Raw genomic sequence first — 22,770 nt, 5'->3', positions numbered from 1 at the left:
TCACAAAATCTAGATTCTTAGTCATAAGTGTAAGCACAAAATGACGGGAGGCAGATCTCGATGGATTCAGAGAAGTGTTTATTCCTTCACACTGTTGGGCCCATTTTCCAGATGGGGAAAATGGACACTATTATAGAGGGAATTTTGGTTTTATAGGGTACAATGATGTAATCATTGAAAGCCATATACCTGCAACAGTTTTGACCATCAGGGGCTAGTTGTACAGGTTAAATCTCTACGTTGGGAGGGTGATGGTTGTAAAAAGTTGAGACTCATTGTGCTTATTCTGGGATCCATTGTTTTCCAGAGTTTTAATATATGCTGTGCCTCCATTTAGGACTAATCTGTGATGGGAGAATGTTGGGGGCTGTGCCATGTTGGCAGCGCCAGTATGGTGCCTGATCGCATCGGCAGCGAGGAGGTTAATTGACATAAGCACACTTAGGTGATTTTCTCGTCCACACACACAATGTATGTGCATGAGTTCTTGAGCACTAATTGCTTGCTCGGAGCATCTCGCCTAATCTTTGTGTAAGAGGCGTGGCCCTGCTTTCCGCGTCCTGGAGGTGATATAAGCGTAGGCGGAGCGAGACATACACAGAGCAGCCATTAGAAGCAGCCAGAGGGAAAAACATGATCAGCAGCCATTAGCAGAAGAAAAGCAGTAGCAGAAGACACGCGGCGTGGCAGTAGCCAGAGAAGACATGCCACAGCAGCCATTAGCAAAAAAGCCAGAAGAAAACACAGCAGCGAGTAGGGCCAGCGGCGGAATGCAGATTGTGAAACGGAGAACTGAGATGCATCACTAGGGCACCTTAGGTAGACACACCCTTAGTTCACAGGATGCAGGACTTTAAGGCATGGCAGGCCTCTCTCCTTCTAAACTGTAAAAAAAGCCTGTCTCTCTTTCAAAGTTTCTCTCTTAAGCAAAGTTTCTTTCTCTCTGATAAGCGGGGTCTCTCTCTCTCTCTCCTCTCAAAGCAAGTAAACCTCATTTCCTCTATCCTCTATAAACAAGCAAGAAAGCAGTGCACCAAAGAGAAAGATAGAAGTGCCTTAGTTTCCACTCCACCACCCATAAGACCCATGCAAGTTGTTGATGCAGGCGGTGACAAATATCCACGGATTTTGGAACCGCAAAGAGCCAGTGACAGGAAAAGGTCTAAGTTTAGGGCACATTGTTATTAGGAATGTGTGCACTGGTAGAGGTTTAATGTTTGGTAAATTTTTCTTCCCTCTCCCTGAGCCACACTGTCCCTCCATTTTTTGGGGGGAGATGTGTTTTAAGAATATTCTTTTCCATAACCCTTCAGTGAGGAAGAACAAAAAGGGGAATCTTGGGTTGACAAAAAGTCATACAAAAGACAGAGACAAACTGGGTGTTGGTGGGGCAACTGGAATTACAGTTTCTCTATTTGGGATACCACTGAGCCCTGTGCAGGGAGGATCACAAGTTCAAGGCCAGATTGGGGGATAAATTGAGATCTGTCCCAAAAGAAAATGATAAGCCCTGCATGATGGTGCTTGGTGCAACCCAGCAGCTTGGGAGGCTGAGGCCAGAAGGAGGATTGTGAGTTCAGAGTCACTTAGTACCTGCCCGAGAATAAAAAGAAAAAGTGTCTCAGGATGTGGCTCAATGGTTAAGCAGCACTCCTGGGTTCAATCATCCTTGTACCAATAAAGAAACAAATAAATAAATGTGTGGATGCAGCTCAGGGATAGATGACCCCCAGGTTCCATCCCCTGTACTGAAAAAAAAAAAGTTTGTTTATGTATGTATGTGTGTTTATATATTAACTATTTATACATATGTATGTGTGTATATATATTTTTTCTTTTTTTGTTTTATATATTTACATTTATATGTGAGATGGCACTCACCCACTCACTCACAGAATACACCAAAATCCCTGGTAATAAAAGACCAAAGGTCATCTTTGCTGCAGAGACATGCACAAGTTACTCTTCTCTACTGCCAGCCCATCTAAATTAGAGAGGAAAAAGACATACCAAACCAGTCATCTTACACCCAGTCATGGCCTGCGAGTGGGTGCCAGTGGCTTTGGTGACTCTACATAACCTCAGTCCAATTACATGTCTCCCCAGTGGTGGCAATGACCTATTTGAATGTCTGCCCTATCAACTTTCAATGATATTCAAAGTGCCTACCATTGTGACCACAGGAGACAGGGAATCATCCTGAGTGAGTAGGAACAGGGAATGAGGAGGAGAGAGCACCTGGGTCCCACTGCATCAGGAACCCCCAGCTGCACTGCTGTCCTGCAGCCACAAAGTGTCTCTTTCCCTCCCCAGGGGCCCTTCATCTCAGTCTCCTCTAAAACCACAGCCTCTTGGGGAAGTCTATGGGGGAGGCTATCTATTGTGATAATAAAAATATATCTCAATCTGTAGCACTTGGTATACTTGGTGGGTCTGTGGTGGGGGGAAGGCTCTGCCTGGTCACTGTTGACCCTGTCCTTGGTACAAGGACAGATCACAGTCCTCTTGTGTGATTTCTTCCTACTCATCAATGAGAACCTCACAGAAGATTGTGGGATTCCTGCTGTCAAGGTCAAAAGACTTGGTACAGCATGTCTGTGTGGGGTTCCAGCAATGCCAGGCACCAAGTGGTGTGCACATTCCAGGTAAGCTTTGGAGAATGGAGACCCAGGGGTTCCTGGACTGAGCATGAGTATACATGTGTTAGAGACCATCCATGAGGTCCCTATGTAAAAGGTGGGACAAAGTTCCAAGGTCCCTGGCTCCAGCAGGGACTTAATGAAAAAATGAGGCTTTGTTACCAATTCTCCACAGTCACTTTTTGCTCCAACATTGATACCTGGGAGAGCAGCAGCAAAACAGACATTTCTAAACTCAGGGACAACAGGTTAACAAACAGAACTGGAGCCAGGCTCTTCAGACCTCTAAAAGTCAATGTAGGCAGAGGTCATTAGGTCCAAAGAAAGGTTACACAGGGGAACACAGTTCTGAGGGCCCCACACCCTCTCTCAAGGCCTTGTTTCTGCCCCTCGCCCTAGGCCATTATGACATTACAAACTGTATGGGAATCAAGGAGAGAGACTGGGCAGGGCACCACACACTATTGGACACTGTTCCCAGGCCAACATGGAGGGAGGACACTGGGGAGCAGAGAAGGAATAAAAAACTCAGCTCTAAGGTCACATTAGAAGATGAGACAACTGAAGAAGAGTGAGTGCTACATTCACATGAGTACAAAGGATATAAACTATCCTGCGAGTCAGGTCTCTAGGCCAGAAGTACTAAGTGTTCTGCCCTGTGGTTGAGCATTTTTCCCCTAGGAGTTCTTAGTCTTCTATGGGTGCTGTGTTTTATCTCATCTCACACACCATTGGTGAGGGTTTTCTGTGTACTCTGGGAGAGTGCCCCTCTCCCACCAGTGTCCAATCTTTTCTGGTTCCTATCCTTAATCTCCCTTTCCCACCATTGCTCAGGGTTTTTGAATAATCCTGTAAGTTCCCCTTTCCCACCAGTGATTAGTCTCTTCTGGACATTGTGGGTGAACACCCTTCACATACTAGTGCTCACTCTCCAATGAGTTGTAGGTCCATAATTCCCTCAGTAGACTGTATGGGTGAATTCCTTTTCTAATAATGTCAGTAAATCATCGCTGACCTTACCTGTATATTCAGGTAAAACAACTGTGAAAACTTTTAAATATGTTGATACTTCCTCTTTGGAACAACCTCAATATGACTTTGCTGATGTCATGCAGACTGTCTCCTCATCAATGCCTAAAAATTCAAGGCAATTTTGATGGATGTCAATTCCCACAGCATTAAGGACCTCATTCCACCACTCATAGTCCACCATTTCCACGCATTTGTTCAAGTAGCTGAGATCTTATAAGTGATGTATCATGACCCATATTTCTGCCATCACTCTGAGCATTGGATGGAAAGCATATAGTTAACTATTTTCAGGATCTTCTCTGATATGTCATTGGATTCTCTCTTTTGACAAGAGGAAAACCTTCCAAGGACATTTGGGTCAGGCTCAATGAACACTTTCAAGGTACAGTGTGAAATTTGCAAAGGACAATTTTTTATCATGAAGAAGGACTTTTTTTAGACCTTTTTAATAGCACCATTCCTACTATTTGTCAGCATACTGAGACATTGGGCCAAAGGACACTATCAAAAAGGATCCAAAAACTCTGACACCTGCAGGAGATATACCCTCTCCTTAAAGAGGTCTGTTTCTTCTGAATTCTACAGCCAAGTACACCTCATCTAACTTGTCTCAGTCTTCTCTGGGTTCTTCCCTAAAATTCTTCCATTGTTAAAGGTCTTCTGAGTACTCTGATAGATCGCCCCTCTACTACCAGTGCTCAGTCTTCTGTGTCTTGCTGTAAATCTTACCTCCCCCACAATTTCACAGGGTCATCTGAGTCCAGTGTGTGAGCACCCCTCACCTACCCATGCTAAGTTCCTTCTGGGTTTGTGGGTGAACTCTCTTCAACTACTGGTGCTCACTCTCCAATGATCCCTAGGCAACCTTTTTCCTGTAGTGAACTCTTTGTGTGAGCCCCTTTCCTGCCAAACTCAGTAAAACATGTGTGGCCTTTTCTTCATGTCCAGGTCAACATAAATGTAGAAACTTTCAGAGATAAGGGTGTTTCCTCTTTCCTACAACCTCAATAGGACTTTTGGAGCTGCCATGTAGAGAGACTCCTCACCAATGCCTTAAAATTCAAGATAATTTCAATGGATGTCAATTCCTAAAGCAACAAAAGCCTTGTTCTACCACTCCTTTTCTAGCATTTCCACACCTTTGCTCAAGTGGCTGAATTCTTATGGGTGATGTACCATGTCCAGGATTTCTGACATCTTTCTGAACAGTGGATGGAACCCATATATTTAAATGTTTTCAGGGTCTCTTCTGTTAAGTCACTGTCTTTTCTCTGTGGACAAAAGAGGAAACCTCTTAGGACCCATGGATCAGGCACAATGCACACCTTCAAGGGACAGTATGAAATGTAGTTATGGAAAATTTTCCATCAGCATACAGAAGTTTTTCAGAAATTTGAAAAGATACCACTGTCCCATGACTCCTGAAGTAACTGAGAACTTTTCTCTTGAAAAGTGTCCAAGGGTTATGAATCATCTTGATGAGTAACCCTCTTCCAACAGAGGGCAGTCTCCTCTGGCTCCTGTGGTCAAGCACACCTCATCTAATTTTGCTCAGACTTCTCTGTGTTCTGCCCTAAATCACCCCTTCACCACCATTACCCAGGTTCAACTGTGTGCTATAGGTGAGTGTACCTCTCCCACCAGTGCTCCATCTACTCTGGGTCCTGCCCTAAATCTCCCCTCACCCATCATTGCTCAAAGTACTCTGAGTATTGGGGTTGAGTGTCCCTCACTCACTAGTGTTCAGACTCCTGGTGATAGCCCCTCTCCTAACATTGCTCAGCCTTCTTTGTTTCAGCCACTAATTTTACCTAATCTGCCCTTACTTAGTCTCTTCTCAAAATTTGTAATCAGAATTTTCTTAGTCATTTTACTTTTATTGAAGACCCAAATCCACAAATGAAACAATCTTAAATTATTTTTCAATATACCAACAATTTACAAAATCACAAAACACATTTTCTTACACAATGTAAGAATACTTGAATTTGTATGGAGCAGTTGCAAATTAGTCAGATGTCTCTTTAAGGAATGTTTATGAATATTTATTCCACTTTCATTAAATCTGTTAGCCATAAATTTATGTATGCTATCGAGGAAAACTAAGACATCATACAACTACTTAACACTTGAAGTTACCTTTATTTAAAAAAAAAATTTCTAGAAACAATAGACATATATTAATAATTTTATAGAAAAAAATACTCTATTGTTTGACCACCAAGCAAAAGGAGAGTGTTAGTTAATTTAAAGACATAAAAAGTGTTATCTAGCTAAATTTAATTAAGTGGACTGAAAGTCATTTGGGTCCATTTTATAAGTTTTCAAGGGCTTTTAAATTACTATGTCAATTTTGGCAGCATGTACATTATATAGTGACAACCACATATAAATGCAACATACAATATGTAGGCACACACGTGCATGAAACTGAAAGAAAACAAAGTTTTTATAGCTTTTATCAGGTATTATTTTGCCAAAGAAAACATTAAAAAAGACATACACATAGTTATTAAAAAGACTGTCATATTTAACAATGTAAAATTAGGCATGAATTTTTATATTATGACTCAGACATGTGAAGAGCCTCTGAAATTGGTGATGTTAGGAGTAGAATCTCTTTTTTTATCATGAACATTTTATATTCTCCCTTCTTAGATCACTTCAAAGGGGGTCTCACTTTTTTCCAGTGTATTTAAGATTTAACCCTTAAATTATAAGATGTCTGGAAACAGCAGAGTATACTAGAAGTTCCAGATACACAAAACAAGAATAATTGGTGCAAGACCAAAAGTAAATTTACACACACAGCCACAATAAACTAAAAACAAAACAAAACAAAACACATTGAGTTCAGAAATAGAGGTTTGAAAAATTGACATATCCATAATGCTGTAGTAAAGAACACAGGGAAAGTATTAATTGCAATGAAGTTCACTTTTCAATCAGCTTAAAGCCAGATCAGATATTCACAGAATGTGCAAGCCTAGGAAGTCTTCAGGAAAGCATTTAAAAGGTAATAAGTACTTGTGCATATGACATTCTTTAATTTCCCCTTAATGTACTTATCGGGAGAAGAAAAAAAATCCACAGGGATTATGCCATACCTGATATTCCCAGGTCTGATGCAGCTGGTTTTTCAAGATTTTCTATTTTATTGTTTCTTCCTTTTTTAGAATTTAGGTAAAAACTTACTAAAATAGTAGAAAGTGCAATATAAGAAAAAAGAAAGAAGTTTGCTATGTTCCAGAGAAGCTTAGAATTAAAAGTGACACCTAGTCCTCTGGTTTGTAATCAGTTTGGCACTGGTTAAAATAACTTATATTTCAGATGGATATCTGGAAGATATTTAAGGAGCAAGGAAGCTACCATTTTGAAAATAGGGGGGGAAATGGTCATACATATCATATCTTGGACCATTTTTTCTCCCTTTTTGTTTAACAAGTCCAATTGTAAGATCATGTAATACTTTATGTTTCCCTCCAGAGGTTATTTTCTTCATTCTGAGCTGATAATTAAACCAGCTCAGGTACACAGTAAACCTAAATATTTCTTTCATAAAAATAGTAAGAAAATTTAGCATATTTTTAATGCATTGCAGAGCAGTGGGAACCTGGTACTTTATCTGTAAGACAGAGGGAAGATTAGGCATGTCCTCCAATATTCCTTATACCTATAAATGAAAATATTTTCTGGTTTTCGCTGAATACTAATGCATGGTACAACAAAAGCAGGTCTGCACAGTGGCAGATTTGTCTTCTATATGGAAACATAAAGACAGAAAGAGGCCTTTTGGATTCTCTAAACTTACCAACATATCCCTTTTGAAGCTGCATACGATGAACTGAATAATCTATGTGAAATAATTTAGGCATGTATAAAATTTGGTATTTTGAAACCAACAGAATTTATTTATTTATTTTTTTTTTTGCAGAGAGGACAATCTCCCACTAAGAATGAAAGATAATACATTTTGATAATTATTTGAGTTAGGCAGGATATTTGCCAAGTAGAAGCTTCATTTAAAATTGTCTCTTCAGCCCTCACAGTCACAAGACAATGGCCTATTGCTGTTTCTCAATGTGAACTAGTAGGCAAGTCTGATATAGTTAGGGTGTTATTCCCAATTGAAAAGGCAAACAATTGAATTCCCTGAAGAAAGAGTGAAGCAGGTTAATCTATTGTAATGAATTAATAGTCTGTTTTAAGAAATTTTTTTCTGTGAAGAAAGGATATCTTTTGGAAGTCTGAAAAACAACACTTAATTTTGAATATAGGAAAATCGATTTTGGTATGTTCACACAATGACTCCCTTTCTAATAGTTAAAAATCAGTAACACACTTGGGGTTTCGATGCCAGAAATTGAGGTCCTGGAAGTTCATATGCACTTTTTATAAACACTTGAGAGAGAACAGGTATCATAACTGAGAGTCAGCTAGAGATAGAGAATATTTGGGAGTACTCTGCACAACAGGGTTTACATTGGGAAGAGGCTATTTTGAAGAGAAGAAAGATTTCTTGCTTCATACTCTGGTGATTAATGGGGCACTATTTATCCAAGTACCTCAGATCAGACTAAGGCTGTCTGAAGATTTTTCTGAGCTCAGTATGCTGTTCTCTTAAATTCACCAATGATTCCTCAATAATTAGTCATTTTTTTCTAACTGATCCTCTGAGGATTTTTTCCTCCCATCTATTCAGAGATCAAATATTTAAAAGTCACTTTGTTCAACCATCATAAATAAAATTACGGCATCTTTAGGAAAATGGGTGGAACTGTAGAACATTATATTCACTGAAATATGCCATATATGCAACAAGAAATATGTATGTTTTGTCTCATGTGTAGATACAAGAGATAAAAATGAAAAATTTGATTGCATTAAAAATAGAAGAAAAGGACTGGGGATATAGCTAAGTTCATAGAGTGCTTCGCTTACAATCATCAGGCCCTGGATTCAATCTCCAGCACACAAAAAGAAAAAATAAAATAAAAGGCCAACGATAGAAAGAAAGTTTCTTGTAGCAGTGTTGCACAGAAACAATTGAATTCACTGTGAAATTTCTATCTTTTGTGGAAATGCACAGGAATTCTGCATAAGAAATATTTCAATCATTACAAAATGTCTTAATTATCAATATGGAAAATTTAATAAGTAGAGACAGAGTAGGTGAATGCAATAAATTAATCATTGTTAATATATGATGTGACACAAATAAGCCCACTGGAAAACCTTTGGCGGAATGGGTAACTTCCTATGTACATCCATCAAGATGTTCTTTGAAGAAAGCCCAGAATATTTTTCCCTTGGAAGGGCCTTATCTAAAGGGAATAAATCTGGTTAATTTCCATTTGTCTAACAGAGTGTGAGAGATCTAAACCCAGGCATTTTTTAACCTTGCAAACCAAATATCTCTGCAGTAAAGAGATATTTCATGACATGATGCATTTTATGAATTATGACTCCTGCACTATTAGCATTGGAATAAACATATATATATATATATATTGTACTTCAGTGCTTTGTGACTTGGAGCATTTTGTATGAACAACTGGAATGAACATGCTTTGTTTGGAATAAAGACTTACATGGAAATTTGAAAAACGTGTGACTACTAGAACTGGACTGTTCTATATTTATGAAATACAATTTTGACCAAAAATAGGTGAATTGAATTATTCTTCTTGTGAAAAGACTGAGAAGACTTTGAATGAAATCACCTGGGAAGGCAGGGAATGTAAAATTTCTTTGTACTAATGAAATAGTAACTATGAAGCTGGAAATTCTGAGGAAAATTAATTATCAGAATGGGAACAAAAGGCATTATCTCAGCCTAGTAGTTCCTAGGTAAAGAAATTTACATAACTGAGAAGTATTTTTCAGAGCACAAGAGAGTGGCCAAGTTCCAAAGGAGGCAAGCAAAAATTTGAGGTTATAACTTTTCCTTCAGGTAGAGATACACTCAGGGCATCTCATGCTAAATGGACACTAGGCCAAAAGATAAGGTCTGATATTTTTTGGGACCCAAAATTGGTATCTTTCCTTATTGATTGATGCCCTATTCAGGCTTGGTGAAAAATTGTGGATATCTGCATATACATGTTAATATATAGATTCAAGTCATATGATTACATGAACTGTGATGTCTGATGATTTGCCAACCCACAATACTAAACATCTTCACATGTTTTTCATCTTTCAGGTCACCTTTCCTGAACTGATTGAAGAAAGAATAATTTCTTCTGGTAGGGCTGCCAAACAACATGGGAAAGTACTGGTAATTCTGTTTTTCAGAAAACCTCACAGAAATTCTGTATAAATAGTATTTCACATGCCAAAGTACTTCTTTAATTATCAACATAAAAACATCTTTGGAGAATAAAAAAGTCAGAATAGCTGACTGCAGTTATTACACCCATTGAGAGATTATACCATGTGACACACAGAAGTCCATCAAGGATCCTGGCAGAAAGATAAAAATGACATGTAGAGCCATTGGTTTTTCAGTAAAAATAACTTGACATTATTTTCCCCAGTGCCTGTGGGGTATTAGTATTAAGGGAGCAAATATTCCTAAGTCAGTACAGCAGCACTAAACAATGTTTATTTTTACCATGGAAGTGTTTCAAATACCCAGTACATTTATTTTATAAAGGTCATGATTTTTACAGTCAAGATAGGTTCTGCTGATGGATCAGAGAAAATTCTTGGAGATCAGAATTTAGTTCATTACAGAACCAGTGCCCGTGAAGGGAGAACCTGAAGAGCAATATCTAATGGAGTTGTGAGTGCACAGCTGCAGGGGGAATCTGCTAAATCTTAACAGGTGTATGTCATGTCAGTTTTGGAGACCACTGACATAAAAAATTTAATCCATGAGAATATCAAAGGTCTTGAGAGCCCATCCTTCTCCAGAGTGTACAAAACCCATACAATTGGAAATTTAAGACTTAATATCTTCCTCTGAATTATAATTTTCTTTAAATTGATTTCACTTTTCTACTTCCATATTTCTCATTTTTAAATTGGAATGATTAGATTTTGTCAATTTTTAATGGTTTATACACATACAAAAAGCATACACATACATAAATATCTTCCCTTGAGTCTCAAAAGGGTTTGTGGAATTGTAATGTTTTTCAGTACTAGGGATTGTACTCAGTGGCAGTCTAACACTGAACTATATATTTATTTATTTTATCATTTAAATTTTTGAGAAAAGCTCTTGCTAAGTTGCTTAGGCTGGCCTCAAATTTATGATCCCCATTTCTCATCTGGGTTGTATTCTTTTTCTGGTGCCCCCAGTACTATCTAGCCACAAGAATATTTGAAAAAAAAAAAAACTGAGATATTATGTAATAAATCATCATTCCTTTTTCAATATGTACATACTTAGACAAAATTTGAAAAATTACTAAATGGGGAAAACTCAGAAAAGAAGACTCTCATGCTGTGCCATAAAGTTGACAGACTGTCCTATAATTTAATATATCTGGAGCTCAAGTTTATGAATTACCCTTAAATAAATGCAAAATGAGAAACACAAGTTTTACATATACTTTTAAAAAGTTTATTTATTTTTTTATCTTTTTTTTTCTTTTTTTAAATTTTTTATTTTTATAAAAATATAAAACAAAAAACTGACTAACACACTAGGTATCCCTTAATCCAGTCAAGATGACACAAAATTAAAAATCGCAAGTTCACTCATTGTCAGTTTGGCACCACTTTGCATCTCCTTAAGCCATTCTTGATCTCCAAATAAAGATAATGTAAGGTAGTAATTCCACCTAACGTGATGACACCATTCTGCATTTAAAGACACATTTGTCCCTTCCTCAGAGGGGAAGTAAAGTTCTTGAGCAATGTTTATTATTCTTAAATATTATGAGGTAAATTTAAAAATACTTAGGGGCTGGGGATATAACCCAATTCATAGAGTGCTTGTCTGTCAAGTACAAGGCCCTGGGATCAATCCCAAGCATCACAAAAAAAAACCAAAAATTAAAAATTCTTAAATACTAATATATTTGGGAATGATATGCCCAAATTACATCACTATACTATGTGCATGTGTGAATAAGCAACAAATCTCGCCACTATGTACAACTATAATGTACCAATAAAAATACAGAAAAAAAAACAATTAATGGTCCTCATTTCTGCAACTTGTCACATGGTTGTAGCTGGTTTTCATAACTACTTTATTCTACTACCCATTCTGTATTCCCTTTGCCTTCTGTAAGCACCTCAACTATTTGTGATTCTTTACTTGGCAGGGTGATGCAAATTTTCATTCCTGAGGAGTCTGAGCAATTCTTAGTCCTACATAGATTGGATTGTTGTGGTTTTCCAAGGATCTTAACCACAGGGCATTGTAATACTAATACATTGTAATACTTCTATTTTCCAGACATCTTCATCCTTTCCTCCACTGTGGAATAATAGACCAATTTCCTCTGGACAGTGTGGATTAATCACCCCAGCCAAAACTCTATAGCCTATCTTTGCCTATTGACTCAGAGGCATAAGGAACCTAAGGTAGATGTATGACAGCCTTAACCTCTAGTTCAATGGAATCATTGTTATGTTTACTGGTTAAAGTATTACTCCTCTGGAATTAAGTCCTCTAGGCCAACACAGTCACAGAAACAATATGTAAAACTTTTGCTAGAGGGTCACTCAGGGTAATGGTGGATGGTGCCATTCCCATTTGTACCCTTTGATTCCTGGACCCAGGAATCCTAGTTATCAGAGAAATACTACTGTATGTTGCAATATGACTCAGAGCATATATAGTCCTCTTAAGAAGTTTGCCCCAGCTCTGAAAGGTATTGCCATCCATCTGGTGCTCCATAACTGAGTTTCTAAAAGGCCATTCCATTGTTCTGTAAATCTAACTGCTTCATAACTAAGGGCAACATTGTAATACAGTGAATTCCCTGAGGATGGGCTCATTCCCACATTTCTTTGTCTATGAATCGAGTTTCATGATCAGAAGCAAAGCTGGGTGGAATATTATAATGGTGGATAAGGCATTCTATAAGTCCACAGATGGTAGTTTTGGCAGAAGCACTGTATGTAGGGAAAGGCAAAAACATATAGAGTGTCTATTCAGATACGAAAAGAATGCTGCCCTTTCCATGATGAAAGCAATCCAATGTAATCACTTATCACCAGATAGCTGGTTGATCATCCCTGGTGCTATGTCAGGAATCTTTTGTCTCTGTTACTTGCAGATTGGGTGCTCATTGGTGACTATTGCCAGGTTAGCACTGGCAATTGAAACTCCACTCTATATTATTGAACTTGTGCATAACCTTCATCCTTGAACCATGGCATCTTTGCTCATGTGCCAATTAAGCAATGATAGGGTGGTTGTGGAAGAGAATCAGTTATCTTAACCATTTGATTATTTAAATCCTCTATATCTGAGATCATCCTTTTGTGAATATTCACATGGGGAACAAATATCTTCATGTTTTTTTGTCTTCATATCTTTGTTTTGGAGAAGTCTATCCCAAGTTTCTTTATCATCAAGGTTCCAATCATGTTTCCTCCAAGTTGTGACCATCCAATCAAGTCATTAGCCACAGTCCATGAATCAGCATATAATCACAAATCTGGCCATTTCTTCTTCCATGCAAAGTACACAATCAGTGAAAAACTCAAAGTTCTTCCCACTGGGAAGATTTCCCATCACTACTATTCTTCAGATATATCTCAGCGAGGGGCAGTAGTCCTGTTGTCCACTTTCAGGTGCTGACTGCAAGTAAGTAGAGCCATTTGAAAACAAAGCCCATGTCTTCTCTTTCTCTGCTAACTTATTGTAGGGAACTTCCTATAAGATCAGAGGTATAGACTGGGAAAGAGGAAGCAGTATAGGATGAGAATGACCACGGGCATTTAGGTCACTCCTTGTGGAACTTGTTTGTGCCTTCAGGGCCTGCTTAAACCCAATCACGTATATATCACTTTCATTTGATGATGAAGTGCTTCAATGGGTGCCCAAATGGCTTGGTAGGTCAGATAACATCTAATTCATGATGGACAGCTCAAAGTGTATAGTAACTTGGTGGCCTATGGTCAGACATTTAGTTTCTACTAAGTCTCAGGTACCAGGCCAAGAGTTGTCTCTCAAAAAGATAATAGTAATCTGTGGATGGTGGCAGGACCTTACTCCAAAATCCTAAAGTCCTCCTCTGTGAGTCTCCTATGGAGCCTTGAAAGACTTCAAATTTCATCACCATCTGCTGCCAGCACTTCAAGCACTATTGGGTCTGCTGGATTTTATGCCCAAGTAACAGAGCAGTAGAGCAACCTGGACCTGTTGCAGAACTTTCTATTTTTCTGAGCTCCACTCAAAATTAGCAGAAATTTTTTTTTTGAGTTACTGGGTAAAAGGACCAAAGTAACACACCCAAATGAGGAATATGTTATCTTCAACATCCAAATAGCCCTATTAGGTATTGTGCCTCTTTCTTGACTGTAGGAAAAGTCAGATGCAATAATTTATCCTTAACTTTATAAGGGATATCTTAACATGCCCTATGCCACTGGACACCTATCAATTTCACTGAGGTGGAAGTCTCTTAAATTTTAGTTGGATTTATTTCCCACCTTCTGACACACAAATGTCTTACCAATAAGCCTGGAGTATAGCTATTTCTCATTCACTAGTTCCAATCAGTATAATGTCATCAATGTAATAGACCATTGTGATATGTTGTTGAAGAGGAAGGCAATAAAAATTTCTGCAAAATAAGTTACAACTTAGGACTAGAGAGTTAATATGCCACTGCGGTATGATAGTGAAGGTATATGATTGATCTTGCCAGCTAAAAGAAACTACTTCTGGAGGGTCTTATGGACAGGAATGAAGGAAAAGACATCTTCCAGATTAATAGCTACATACCAGGTACTGGGAGATCTGTTAATTTGCTCAAGAAATGAAATTATATCTGGTACAACAGATGCAGTTAGAGTCACCACTTGGTAAAGCATACAATAATCCACTGTCGTTTTCTAGGATCCATTTGTCTTCTACAAAGACTTAATAGGAGAGTTGAAAGAGATGTGGGAATCACCACCCTTGCATCTTTCAAGTCTGTGATGATACTAATCTCTGCAATTCCTCCAAGGATGCAATATTGTTTTAGATTTACTGTTTTCCTAGGTAGAGGTAATTCTTATGACTTTCATTTGGCCTTTCCCACCATAATAGCACTCACATCACAAGGTAAAGAACCAATGTGGAGATTTTCACCCACTATTAAATAAATCTATTCCATTCTGGAACTGGGAAAATAACCAAAGGATAGGTTCAGGGACCCATTAGACTCAGTGTAAGACACACTTAACCTAAAACTGATCATCTGATCTCTATAAGCCTCTACTCTGACTGGAGAATGAAAGTGATATTTTGGATCTCCTGGAATCAGTATAAGTTCAGAACCAGTGTCCAAGGGTCCCTATGAGATCTAATTATTTTCTTCTCCAAAATGGACATATGCCCTGGAAAAAGATCACATGTCCCTTTAGAAATTACTAAAAGATTAACAGTATAAATTTGGGGTAGAATATGTTGGTAGCAGTAGTGTACATCTGTAATTCCAGCAACTCAGGAGGCTGATGCAGGAGAATTGCCAATTTGAGGTCAGCCTCAGCAATTTAGGAAGAACTTGCTTTAAAAAATAAAAAATAAAAAGGGCTATGGGTGTAGATTAGTAGTAGAGCATCCCCAGTATCACTAAAAAAAAATGTTTTTGGTAGTGTAATGGTGTCCTTCCTCAGAGAGACTTGACTTCTCCTTCAATTAAGGCACCTCGTTTTCATAAAGAAACTCAAATCTGAAAACTGAGTGACCATGATCCGCTGCTTTCGTTACTTGGGTTCAATTGTTGTTCACTTGACCTGGAATACTTCCACTTGCACATTATAAGAAATTATAATTTGGATCTGGAATGAAACTTCAAATGTTGAAATCTTGTTCTGTAATGCATCAATGTTCAGAGGTGGGACTCTTGGGAAGTGTTTAGATCATGAGGAAGTTAATCAAATGAGTGGGTTAATCTATTATAGTTGAATGGCTATTGGGAAGTGCTGGAAACTATGGGAGAAGGGACCACATTGAAGGGATTGAGTACTTGGGGGAATGACCTTGAGGACTATATCAGCTTGTCCCTGGCATGTCTCTCTCTCTCTCTCTCTCTCTCAACACCCCCACCCCACCCTTCTTTTGGCCCTCTTGAGGTAAGCAGCTTTGCTCTGCCACACCTTTCTGCCATGATGTTCAGTTTACCTCAGACTCAAAGCAATGCAGTCAGTCCACCAGGAACTGAGCCAAAATAAATCTTTCCTCCTCTAAGTTGTCTCAGAAATTTTGCTTCAATGATAAAAAGCTGACTACTACACTTCCTACCTATTTCACTTCTAAGAGGACCATGATTAACAAAGTTTATTTATTTTTATTCATTTTAAACAAATGGGGTACAACTTGTTTCGTTGGTTGTACATGGTGTAGAGTCGTACAATTTGTGTAATCACACTTATACATAGGAAAATAATGTCTGTCTCAATCTGTTATTTTTCCTTCTCCCACCTCTTCCACCCCTCTTTCCTCTATACAATCCATCCTTCCTCCACTCTTGCCTCTCTCCCATCCCCCATTAGGGGATTCTTTGCTTATCAGAGAAATCATTCACTCTTTGTTATTTTTGGATTGCCTTATCTCACCTAGCATGGTATTCTCCATCTTCATCCGTTTGCCTGCAAATGCCATAATTGTATTCTTCATTATGGCTGAGTAATATTTCATTGTGTACCTGTACCACAGTTTCTTTATTCATTCAGCAATTGAAGGGTATTTATGTTGGTTCCACAATCTAGCTATTGTGAATTGAGCAGCCATGAACCTTGATATGTTTGCATCACTGTAATATGCTGATTTTAAATTCTTTGTGTATAGGCCAAGGAGTGGGATAGCTGGGTCAAACGGTGGTTCCATTTCAAGTTTTTGAAGGAATCTCCACACTGCTTTCCAGAGTGGTTGCAATAATTTGCAACCCCACCAGCAATGTATGAATCTACCTTTTTTTCTACATCCTTGTCAACACCTATTGTTGCTTATATTCTTGATGACTACCATTCTAATTGGGGTGAGATGAAATCTTAGGGTACTTTTGATTAACATTTCTCTATTTACTGGAGATGTTGAACTTTTTAAATTTATCTGTTGATTTCTTGTAGATCTTCTTCTGTGAAGTGTCTGCTCATTTCCTTAGCCCATTTTTTGATTGGATTATATATATTCTTGGTGTAATGTTTTTTGAGTTCTTTATAGATTCTGGAGATAAGTGCTCTATCTGAAGTATGTGTGGCAAATATTTTCTCCCACTCTGTAGGCTCTCTTTTCACATTGCTGATAGTTTCCATTGCTGAGAAAAAACATTTTAATTTGAATGTTTCCCAATTATTGATTCCTGCTTGTATTTCTTGTGCTTTGGGAGTCATGTTAAGGAAGTGTCATCCTAAGCTGGCATAATGAAGATTTGGACAACACACCCACACCAAGGCACATTATAATGAAAATACATACCTTACAAAATAAAAATACAATTTTAAATGCTGTGAGAGAATAAAATAAAAATTACATTCAGGGGGAAACCAATATGAATAACAGCAGAATTCTCAACCTAGACCCTAAAAGTTAGAATGACCTGGAACAGCATTTTTCCATCTCTGGAAGAAAATGGATGCCAAGAATCTTAAACCCAGTGAAACTTATCTTCAGATTTGATAATGAAATTTCATCCTTTCATGATAAACAAAACTAAAAGAATTTACAATTTGAATCCTGGCACTACAGAACATTCTCAGCAAAATATTCCATGAGGAAGAAATGAAAAAAAAAAAATGATGTAAGTCATTAAAGGGAGGAACTAACCTAAAGGAATAGCGAAATAAAGGAGAAACCAATCCAAGTTAAAAACCAAAAAATTAGCCAAAATGATCGTGTATAAAAACCATAACTCAATTATAACCCTGAATATTAGTGGCCTGAACTCATCAATCAAAAGACATAGACTGGCAGACTGGAATAAAAGAAAGACCCAATAATAAGGTGCCTTAAAAGACATCTCATAGAAAAGGATATTCACAGACTAAAGGTGAAAGGATAGGAAAAACACATTATATATACTTTTAATGTGACTTTTATTTTAATTTCCATATTGTAGTCCATTTAAAATAATGGAGTCCATTTATTTAACCTTTATTACTAATAGATATTTGAATTTTTTCCAGTGTACACATAATGCTGCAGTAATTTGTCTTTTGCATGGTGAACATATATAGGCATTCCTACTATATATGCCTAAGAATGAACTCATTGAGCAACACTAGAAGCATATGTCCATCTCTACATGATATCACCAGAGATTTCAAAAGTGGTTGTAAAAATCCACATGCATATCCTGGCGCAGTTTTGCATTCTTGTAATCACAGTGGTTAGGATGATGAGGTAGGACTATCATGAGTTCAGTAAGTTTCAGCAAATGGGAGGCAGTCTCTAAATAAAATGCAAAAATAGGGCTGGGGATGTGACGCAGTGGTCAAATGCTCCTGAGCTCTATACCTGGTACAAAAACAATTCACAAGCATAAAAATTTATAAGATTCCACATATTCTATCTCCTTTCAAGTCTTTTTTATTCCTTTTAGATATACAGAAAAATAAAGTGCATTTTGATATATAATACATACATGGAATATAATGCATGTAATAAATACATGAAGTTTAACAGTCTAATTAGGTTCTGATTGTTGTGCTAGGACATGATGTGGAGTTTTATTGGTTTTATATTCATATATAAACATAGAAAATTTATACCTGATTTATTCTACAGAATTTTCTATTCCCCCTTCCTTTTCTTTATCCCTCTTTGGCTAGTCCAATGAACTTTCATTCTTCCCTCCCCATTGTTGTGTGTTAGAATCCACATACCTTAGAGAACTTTTGCCCTTTATATTTTGTGATTGGTTTACTTCATGCACCATGCTAGTGTCCAGTTTCAAAAATTTTAGAGTGATATTACTAATATTTATAATTTTGATTTATTTTCTATAAAAATTTGATGATTTTTTGGTTCTGGTTTTATATCCTGTGTAGATTTAAACATACTAATATGCCATCAAACAAAATTGTGTGTTAGTTTGCCTTTCTAAAATTTAAAATATTTTGTTTTATTTGAAGGATCTACTTGTAGTTATATGTGTTGTACTTAAAGATTGCTAACTCATATTTGACAAGTCATTGTCTCTAGAAATGTTGAAAGGGTATTTAAAAAATTCATTGGTTTACTACTTTTTACATACTAGGCATCATTGGTGTAATAGTAGGCATGGTTTAATTTTTATTATGGTTTAGATCTCACTGACAAGAGAAGTTAAGTGCACTGTACTGATACATTAACCTCTTTTCTTTCACATGATATTTTCTTCAGAAAATAAAGTTTCTCTCCTTCCAACAAAATATAAAATACTATCTTTTAATTCTTTTTATTTTTTTAAATTTTTACTTTTACAGACTGCATTCTGATTCACTTACACGAATGGTATACAAATTTTAATTTCTATCATTGTGCAAACTGTAGATTGACACCATTTATGCAATCATATGTCTACATAGGGTAATGATGTCTGTCTCATTTCAGGTAAGTGAAAGGCTAATTTTGATGAGATCATGTTGATGGAATAGAAAATATAGACTCTCACAAAGGACAGAGTAGGTAAAGATATCACTGGGTATAAACTACATCTTTTTGTTTGAGACTGAGCAGAGATGCTAAGGTGACTTTCATCAGATATACTCTGATTCTAATCATGTGCTCTATCTAGAGATTGCTGCTCTACTATTCATCTTGCAAGCATGAAAGAGTGTGTATATACAAAGAGGATCCACAAAAGTAAATTATCCAATTCAATAAGTAAGTTCTTTTTGTCAGGACAAAAGCAATGTCTTCCAAAGAATATACATTATTTGAAGAAACGTGTATGTCTGAACCTCCAAGAAAATGAAACAAATATTATGAATATGTAGTGAGAATTTATGCATTTATTCAAACAATTATTTCTGAATATCATTTGCTAAGCTCTAAAATTAGATAATGCCTATCACTGTATAGAAAACAAACTGCATATACTGCCATAAAGCAAACTTTTATGATTACTGTATTCTCATTGTTTACGGGTTTGGATTAGTCTTCCTCCATTTGAAATAACCTACATGTAATCCAGTAAATGTCCACTAGTGATGGTGAAAAATTTATGTTAGGAAAACTGTCAATATCCAATTTTTTTGTCAATTTTCGGTTTGCTGGAGGCCCACCCACTACAGTTCCTGATCTCCAGTGAAATTTTGCAAAGCAGGAAGCACACATTACCTGAGCAAACTCTACAAGTCCATCAGGAACAATACTATCAGCTAAAACAGCTGTTCATCTGCTATCATTTTGCTCTGCTTTTCTAACCCATCCCACATAAATACTTATTTTGTTTTGTAATTTACCTGTGACTCAGGCAGGGAAGTGAAATATATCAATATTTGATGCTTCCAACTAGATCCTACCAATAACAGTCCCCAAACCCACCAACCTTGGTTAATATCTGGAGTTGTGTTTATCTTCTCCATATTTTTACACTTTTATTATCTTCATTTCATATTCTCAAGATTCAAAACTTCAAATAAAATTGAAGCCAGAATTGGGAACAGGTAGTTAGTGTAGAAATAGGGGATCGGGTCAAATCGAGGAAATGGAGGCCATAAAGTCATCTGCCTCTGGAAGTTGGAGACTGCCCCTGGAAGGATGGAATGTCAAGGATCTCTGGAGGCCATTGATTACCAAATTTACCTGCCTTTATCAAGAACTGCAAGCCAGGAGCTGCTAATTAATGCCCCCTGGGCCCTTGCCTGCCTGAATCACCTTGGCCCTACCCCTGCCCATGGCTTTTCACTTAATGCAAAACCAGGCCTAGTCACTTAGGAAGGAGAGATAAGGGAGGAGAGAACTGGAGAACAAAAGAGAATTTAACCTACAAAAGATGTAGGGTGAGCTCACTTCTTGGGACTTTAGAACATCAGCCATGGCCCCCTTCTCCCTGCCGGGAGAAGTCTGTATTATTAGCTTTAAATAAAACCTGCTTAATATGCTTGCCTTGGAGTTCTTCTCTAGTGTTCAATCTTCAACATTAGAAGGAGCAGAACTCCTCACCGGTAAACGGCGGTATCAGATTTGGAGGTCCCACCGAGATTTACACCAAGGTAAGTAAGCTTCTTTCTCCACACACCTCACATCTGTTTGAGGTGCATCTTTCTGTCTCTTTATTTTTGGAGGGCAAAATGGGCACCTGTCGGCTACTTAAATGCAGTTAGTGCAGCCGCCATTCTTAAGACTCGGGTGAAAGGTTTCCCGGCCCAGGCAAGTTTCCAATCACCTTCTCTGTAGGCATGTTGGACTGTGCTGAAGCCGTTTCCTACTTTTCTGTCCAGGCCCGGAGCGCAATTGCCGCCAGTACACAGTGTCCCTAGTCCTGATCTGCCCACGATGCATGGCGGTGGAGGAAGGGTTGGAACAACTGCGGGGTTCTCAGCCCGGGCTACTCTCGGGTGGACCCCAAAGGTTCCTTCTCCCGACTCCCCCTCCCGACAGCCCTGAGGGGTATCCAGAGTGATCGGTAGATGAATGTCACCGAGGGAAAGCGCCAATTACCTTTGCCTCAGTATGGGCCACACAGTGCACAACACTCCCGCACATCCACTCCCTCCTGGATGCTCCCCTTCCCTTGCCGGTCAGACATTAAGAATTCAAGCTGTAGGATTAAGGCCTGGGATGATTAGTATGAAAATGCCCAGGTTCCCTTTGTTCGCATAGTTAGCCTTCACTAGTATAGACATCTAGAGTCTCCCCATTACTGTTCCTGTGCTTAAATGTGCTCACGGTGTTCTCTTTAAGCTGCAAGAGGGAGGCATTTAAAAACCCCTCCCATGAGACCCTCCAAGCAAAGGGCGTTATACACCTAACAACCAATAGATGTCCCCTCGCCCTCCGGAGATTCCTTTAGTCTACAGGGCAAAAAGATAGGCAAAAGGCACACTTTTTACTTTTGTCATCGTTTTTCACAATTAGGAGTTTATAGTGGCAGGAGGAAAGCAGTAATGCCCTTAAGTCTGAATCCTCCCAGGGTCTCTAGCACAGGGCAAACTATTACCCTAGCACTTTGCCTAAGAAGGCCAGAAATAACTTTGGCAAAGCCAGGTAGTGAGAGACAGGTTTTTCTGGACCGTAAGGAAGCTCAAAGTTAGGGAGACATCCCTAATATTTCTAACTCAGAAGGGAGCTTCTCTCTCAACAGTATTGCCAGGTTCACCACTAGCCTGCATACTGCTAAATTGCAAATGATCAAGAAAAGTGTCTTTCATATGTTACCATGGTTGACATCAATAGTCTCTACCATGAGAGGAGAAAGCCTTGAGGAATCGCTCACTAAGGGAGGAAAATGGAGGGGACCCTCCCAACTTAAGACAGACAAAAATAAATTTAAGGAAGCTTTTGGAGGATCCTAATAAATATTGAGATGTTTCAAAACTTATGCCAGATATGACTTCACCTGGAAAATTATGCTATTAACCATCTAGAGCACAGGCAGTTCCCAGAAACCATCCTAACTGGGATTTGAATAATGAGTAGGATGCCTAAAAAAACTTATTATTGCAGCCTTCAGGAAAGTCCTGCTATTCTCTTTGAGAGACTTAGAAAAGCAATAAGAAAACACACCACTCTGAATCCTGAATCCATAAAGGGCCACCTACTTTTAAAGTATAAATTTACCATTTAGTCAGCCCCAAATACTTAGAGGAAATTACAAAATTCGCACGTGGCCCTGATCAATCCTCAGATGATCTTCTCCAGCTTGCATCTTCCATTTTTAATAGACATCAAAAAGAAAGAAAAGGGAACATATAGGCAAGAAAAAGGACTTATTAAAGATCATTCAAACTGATAGAAACTTTTAATGCTTTGCAATAGTCCATGCAATTT

Source organism: Sciurus vulgaris, assembly GCF_902686455.1.
Source record: "Sciurus vulgaris genome assembly, contig: HiC_scaffold_570_arrow_ctg1, whole genome shotgun sequence".
Lineage (NCBI taxonomy): Eukaryota > Metazoa > Chordata > Mammalia > Rodentia > Sciuridae > Sciurus > Sciurus vulgaris.
Note: the sequence above shows the minus strand (reverse complement) of the source record.